Raw genomic sequence first — 7,707 nt, 5'->3', positions numbered from 1 at the left:
GCTTTTCCAGCACTGCAATCTCGACTCTGATCCCCAGCATCTACAGTCCTCACTTTCTCCCATTTGGTCCATCGAGTCTGCTTCACCATTTGATCATGTTTCTCAACCCAATTCTCCTCCCCATAAACCTTGATTGCCTTATCAATCAAGAACATATCTATCTCTATTTTAAAACAATGGCTTGACCTCCACAGCCCTTTACGGTGATGAGTTCTACAAATTAACATCTGGCTGAAAAAAAATTCCCCTTCATCTCAGCTCTAAAGGGTTGTCCCTTGACTCTGAGATAATGCCCTCAGGTCCTAGTCTCTCCTACTAGTGGAAACACCTTTTTCATGTCCAATCTATCCAGGTCTCTCAGGATTCTGTAAGTTTTAACTAGATCCTCCCACTCCTTATATGAAAAACCCTTCATCCCTGGGAGCATTCTTACAAACCTCCTCTGGAACATCTCCAATGCCAAAATATCCTTCATGAGAAACGGGGCCCAAAACTGCTCACAAAATTCCCAATGTGTTCTGACCAGAGCCTTATATAGCCTCAGTAAGACACCTTTGCTCTTATATTCAAGCTGTCTTGAAATGAGTTTAACATTGCATTTGCCTTTTTAACTGCCAACCAAACCAGCATGTTAATGTTAAGAGAATCCCGAACAAGGTATCCTAAATCCCTTTGTGCTTCCGATTTCTGAAGCCTTTCCCCATTTAGAAAATAGTATACCCTTCGATTCTTCCTACAAAGTGCATATTTACCCAGATGGTGTTATTCCATGTGTCACTTCTTTGCCCACTCGCCAAGCCTGGTCAGAGACAAAAAAAACTGCAGATGCTGGAAGCCAAGGTAGACCAGCAGGAGGCTGGAAGAACACAGCCAGCCAGGCAGTATCAGGAGGTGGAGAAGTCTGCAGCCTTAAAGAAGGGTTACACCCAAAACATTGACTTTTCCACCCCCTGATGCTGCCTCGCCTCACCTCGCCAAAGTCTTCTTGCAGTCTCCCCTTTTCCTCAACATTATTTGCCCCTCCACCTATCTCTGTGTCATCTGCAAACTTAGCAACAATGCCCTCAGTTCCTTTGTCCAGATTGTTAATGTGTAACATGAACACTTGTGGTTCCATCATTAATCCCTGTGGAACTCCACTAGTCACCGGCTGCCATTCTGAAAAAGACCCCTTTCTCCCCATTCTCTGCACTCTGTCTAGCCATGCCAGTGCCTTGCCTCTAACAGCATGAGCTCTTATCTTAATTAGCAGCTTCTTGTGTGGCACCTTGTCAAAGGCCTTCTGGAAATCCAAATAGATAACACCCATTGGCTTTTCCTTTGCCTAAGTTGCTTGCTACCTCTTCAAAGAATTCTAATAGATTTGTCCGGCATGATATCCCCTTGATGAAGCCATGCTGACTCAGTCCTATTTCACCAGGCACTTCTAAGGCATTTACCATATTTTCAGAAAGTTATTGATTTTATTGATGATGGCCTCAACTGGTCTCTTCAAAATGTTAAATTGACAGTACAACAGGTATAATGCATGCAGAAGATATAGAGTTAATATCAGGGAATAAAAAATAAGTGAAGGCACATGGATTTTAAGGTACATTGCTCTTATTGTGAAGGCTTGTTTTGACTGTTAAAAGTTCACACCACTTTAAACATTCACTCGGTGAACTACTGACCTCACAGTGGCTACACCAGGTACCCATCTACAAGATACACTGTCGCTATTCACCAAGGCTCTTTTGACAGCACTTCTAAACCCGAGATCTCTCCCAGCTCGAAGGACAACAGGAGCAGATGCATGGGATCAGTCTCATCTACAAGTTTCCCTCCAAGCCATACACCAACCTCACATGGAAATATACAGCTGTTCCTTCATTGCCAATGGGTTAAAATCCCAGATCTCCCAGCAGAACAGTGCAGTGAGGATACCTACACCAGAAAGACCACAACAATTCGAGAAGGCAGCTCACCACCAGCTTCTCAAGGGGAATTAAATATGAGCGATAAATGCTGGACACACCAGCAATGCTCATATCCCATGAAAAGTTGTTTTTAAAAATCTCACAATTATTTCTGGACATGTAACTCCATGACCTGATATTTTTTATCAAAGTAATAGGATCAAGCATAAGGTATGATCTCCTCTTTTTACTACGCGTGATATTTTAGCAGAAATAGTTCAATAAGATTCTAAAATGAGTGTAATGTTCTCACAGTAGGAGAAAGTCTAATCTTGGTGAAACATCAATAGTTCCTTTTTTTTTCCCTTCTAGTGTTTTATATGTGACATTGATCCTACCATTTCTCTGCTTCAGTTACACTGACTTTTTGCACGGATTCTTCATTACTATTAATTTCCTACACTTTCGTATACACTGATCTTATTTTCAATTGCACTGCCGAGATTTGATTTGCAGGGTACCCACCCTTTTTGAAACCCACCACACCATTTTTCATTCATATTTCCCCACTAAATATCTGCTCAAGTTTCATGAGAGAGATTTTTTTTTCCATTTGACATCGAGCCAATCATTCTGAAACTGCACAACAGAATTATAAACTTTCTTACATTTATTCCAATTAAGTGACTCATTGGCTGTCTGAGAACATTAAAAGGTCATTATTACAAATGTGTTGTAATTGAGCAATAATTGTTTCATTCTCACAACTGAAATTGCATTTTCAGCAATCTCAAGGATTAAATCTGTGCATTCCCACAATTTCATTAGTGAGTTGTAAATTACAATGGAAATCTGGCACTTCACCATTGTTTTTAAATGAGTGAAAATTAACTCCAGATGGTCCAAACAAAAGGGTGCAGATTGTGTAACACAGTATCAGCATAAGAATGTCAACAATAAAATTCGCATTGGTTTGGTTTCTATGGTTGCACTTATTGTTTCAGCATCTTCTCTACACCACGGGCTAAAAATTGTATGATGCTTGCATTTGAAGGTGGAAAACCCTGATTACTCTGTGCCTGATTGAGGAGATGCAGCAACAAGCAAGTGTTCTGCTTCTATCAGTTTATTTCTTTAATTGCAGCATGCATTTCAGCATTAAAGGCACTTCTGAGTCGCTGTACACTCTGCAGGGGGCCCGGCCTCAGGTGAGTCAAGCAAGAGATAAACCAATATTAAAACAAAGTGCTGTGGATGCCAGAAATCTGAAGCAAAATCAGAACTGGCAGCATCTGTGGAGAGAAAGCAGAGTTAAAGTTTTGAGTCGGGGAGGAGGAAGAAGAATCACTGGATTTGAAACAGTAATGATTGGAATGAGGACAAGCAGATGGACCTCATAGAATATGAGGTCCCCGATTGGGGCTGTTAACCTGGTCCAATCAGGGCGTCCTGGGTGACAGATAAACAGGAGTGTCAGGGGTTCTGCTCACTCTAGGAGCTGGACCAATAATAAGTAATAAGTAATATGGACATGAACATAAAGGGTGACCTGTTATCAGGATACTGGCTTTCGTGGAGTTATTTCAGAAATGTTAACTCTGCCTTCTCTCCATTGTTTCAACCAGACTTGCTGAGTTTCTACGGCAATTTCTGTTTCTGATTGACTTCAAGCTAGTCTGTACTATCCTACAACCAGCCTGCATCTCTTAAAGTAGATAAGCAGGAGGCTGGAAGAACGCAGCCAGCCAGGAAGCATCAGGAGGTAGAGAAGTCGACGTTTCTAATATACCCCTTCGTCAGGACTGTTGGCTTTTCCACCTCCTGATGCTGCCTGGCTTGCTGTGTTCTTCCAGCCTCCTGCTTGTCCACTTTAGATTTCAGTATCTGTAGTTTTTCTGTCTCTCTCTCTCTCTCTCTCTCTCTCTTAAAGAAGAAGCATTCTGACTGCAGGAGTCATTGGAAATGTTTCAATAAGTGATTTTAACGAAGATGATCAAAAGAGCAGTAAGCCAAAGTGAGAGAGCTCCCAGGTTCTCTCATTCAGTGCTATGGGTCTTATTCCGGAAGGTGGAAATCTGAAGAGAGGTTAACCTTCCACAGAGAGAAAAGGAGAGACACCAGACTTAACCTGCAAATGGGAGGTGTTAGCCAGGGAAGTCAATGCAAAGAATCCTTTCCCCCCAAGATCCTGGCCAAGATAACAGGAAAAGTTTAATCATTCCTACCAGGTGGTCAAGATTAATGAATGTACCTTCAAATGCTATCTCCCAACAACCACGCCACCAACATCATGGACTGTTCAATGCACCAGAACTCCAAAATCCACTTATCGGATGTCTGGACAAGCAGGATTTGTACCATCATTCAGATGTGTGGCCTCAGCTTCACCCACAAACAATATTACAAAATTAACACCTACCTATCACAACGTCCTCATCCTGCCAGCTATTCAAATTTGACAGATACATACCTAGATGCATTGCAGCACATCAACAGACGTTCCTCCCTCTCTCTGATTAGGGATAGTCAACCTGTCCTTGTGCATGGAAAATCGTGTCTCACCAAATTTGATTGAGCTTTTTTCAAGAAGTAACGAAGAGGATTGATGAGAGCAGAGCATTGGACGTGATCCACATGAACTTCAGTAAGGTGTTTGACAAGGTTCCCCATGGTAGACTGGTTAGCAAGGTTAGATCACACAGAATAGAGGGAGAACAAGCTATTTGGATTCAGAACTAGTTTGAATGTAGAAGACAGAGGATGGTGGTGGAGGGTTGCTTTTCAGACTGGAGGCCTGTGACCAGTGGAGTGCCACAAGGTTCAGTGCTGGGTCCACTGCCTTTTACCAGTTATATACATGATTTGGGTATGTAGATAAGAAGACATAGTTAGTAAGTTTACAGGTAACACCAAAAGCTGAGGTGTCATGTACAGCAAAGTGTACAATGGGATCTTGATCAGATGGGCCAATGGGCGGAGGAGTGGCAGATGGAGTTTAATTTAGAAAAACATGAGGTGCTGCATTTTGGAAAAGCAAATCAGAACAGGACTTATGCATTTAATAGTAAGGTCCTGGGGAGTATTGCTGAACAAAGACACCTTGGAGTGCTGGTTCATAATTCTTGATAGTAGATCTCCCACCCACAGCATCCAACCTCATAGTCCGGGAACCCTGCACTGCCCGGTTCTACCTCCTTCCCAAGATCCATAAGCCTGTGGGCGGCACGGTGGCACAGTGGTTAGCACTGCTGCCTCACAGCGCCTGAGACCCGGGTTCAATTCCCGCCTCAGGCGACTGACTGTGTTGGAGTTTGCACGTTCTCCCCGTGTCTGCGTGGGTTTCCTCCGGGTGCTCCGGTTTCCTCCCACAGTCCAAAGATGTGCAGGCCAGGTGAATTGGCCATGCTAAATTGCCCATAGTGTTAGGTAAGGGGTAAATGTAGATGTAGGGGTATGGGTGGGTTACGCTTCGGCGGGGCGGTGTGGACTTGTTGGGCCGAAGGGCCTGTTTCCACACTGTAAGTAATCTAATCTAATCTGACCACCCTGGCCGACCCATTGTCTCAGCATGCTCCTGCCCCACTGAACTCATCTCTACCTACCTCGACACTGTCCTATTCCCCTAGTCCAGGACTCCCACATACGTTCGAGACACCACCCACGCCCTCCACCTCCTCCAAGACTTCCGTTTCCCCGGCCCCCAACGCCTTATCTTCACCATGGATATCCAATCCCTCTACACCTCCATGCGCCATGACCAGGGCCTCCAAGCCCTCCGTTTTTTCCTCTCCAGACGTCCCTAACAATACCCTTCCACCGGCACTCTTATTCGTTTGGCTGAACTGGTCCTCACCCTTAACAATTTCTCCTTTGAATCCTCCCACTTCCTCCAGACCAAAGGGGTAGCCATGGGCACACATATGGGCCCCAGCTATGCCTGTCTCTTTGTTGGCTACGTAGAACAGTTGATCTTCCGTAATTATACAGGCACCACTCCCCACCTCTTCCTCCATTACATTGATGACTGCATTGGCACCACTTCATGCTCCTCCGAGGAGGCTGAGCAATTCATCAACTTCATCAACACATTCCACCCTGACCTTAAATTTGCCTGGACCATCTCTGACACCTCCCTCCCCTTCCTGGACCTCCATCTCCATTAATGACGACTGACTTGACACTGACATTTTTTTACAAACCCACCGACTCCCACAGCTCTTTCCACCCTACCTCTTGCAAAAATACCATCCCGTATTCCCAATTCCTCCGCCTCTGCTGTATCTGCTCCCAGGAGGACCAGTTCCACCACAGAACACACCAGATGGCCTCCTTCTTTAGAGACCGCAATTTCCCTTCCCACATGGTTAAAGATGCCCTCCAATGCATCTCATCCACATCCCGCACCTCCGCCTTCAGACCACACCACTCCAACCGTAACAAGGACAGAACGCCCCTGGTGCTCACCTTCCATCCTACCAACCTTCGCATAAACCAAATCATCCACTGACATTTCCGCCACCTCCAAAAAGACCCCACCACCAGGGATATATTTCCCGCCCCACCCCTTTCCGCCTTCTGCAAAGACCATTCCCCCGTGACTACCTGACCAGGTCCACACCCCCCCACAACCCACCCTCCCATCCTGGCACTTTCCCCTATCACCGCAGGAACTGCAAAACCTGCACCCACACCTCCTCCCTCACCTCTATCCAAGGCCCTAAAGGAGCCTTCCACATCCATTAAAGTTTTACCTACACATCCACTAATACCATTTATTGTATCCGTTGCTCCCGATGCCGTCTCCTCTACATTGGGGAGACTGGGAGCCTCCTAGCAGAGAGCTTTAGGGAACATCTCCGGGACACCCACACCAATCAACCGCACCGCCCCGTGGCCCAACATTTCAACTCCCCCTCCCACTCTGCCGAGGACATGGAGGTCCTGGGCCTCCTTCACCGCCGCTCCCTCACCACCAGATGCCTGGAGGAAGAACGCCTCATCTTCCACCTCGGAACATTTCAACCCCAGGGCATCAATGTGGACTTCAACAGTTTTCTCATTTCCCCTTTCCCCACCTCACCCTAGTTCCAAACTTCTAGCTCAGCACTGTCCCCATGACTTGTCCGGACTTGTCCTACCTGCCTATCTCCTTTTCCACCTATCTACTCCACCCTCTCCCCCTTGACCTATCACCTTCATCCCCTCCCCCACTCACAATGCTACTCTATGCTACTTTCTCCCCACCCCCACCCTCCTCTAGCTTATCTCTCCATGCTTCAGGCTCACTGTCTTTATTCCTGATGAAGGGCTTTTTGCCCGAAACGTCGATTTTGCTGCTCCTTGGATGCTGCCTGAACTGCTGTGCTCTTTCAGCACCACTAATCCAGAAAGTAGAGTCACAGGTAGTTAGGATAGTGAAGAAGGCATTTAGTGTTCTTACCTTTATTGGTCAGTGCATTGAGTACAGGGGTTGGAAGATAATGTTGCAGCTGTACAGGTCATTGGTTAGGCCACTATCGCTACTTGAAAGGGTTCAGTAAAAATGACAAGGATGTTGCCAGGTTTGGAGGATTTGAGCTACCGGGAGAGGCTGAAATGTCTGGGGCTATATTCTCTTGAGTGTAGGAGACTGAGAGGTGACCTTACAGAGGTTTATAAAATCATGAGGAGCATGAATCGGGTAGATAGAGAAGGTCTTTTCCCTAAGTTTGGGGGCATCCAGAATTAGAAGGCATAGGTTTAGGGTGAGAGGGGAAAGATATAAAAGGGACCTAAGGGGCAACTTTTTCATGCAGAGGGTGGTGAGTGT

The sequence above is a fragment of the Chiloscyllium punctatum genome, chromosome 5, assembly GCF_047496795.1.
Source record: "Chiloscyllium punctatum isolate Juve2018m chromosome 5, sChiPun1.3, whole genome shotgun sequence".
NCBI classification, from domain to species: Eukaryota; Metazoa; Chordata; class Chondrichthyes; order Orectolobiformes; family Hemiscylliidae; genus Chiloscyllium; species Chiloscyllium punctatum.
Note: the sequence above shows the minus strand (reverse complement) of the source record.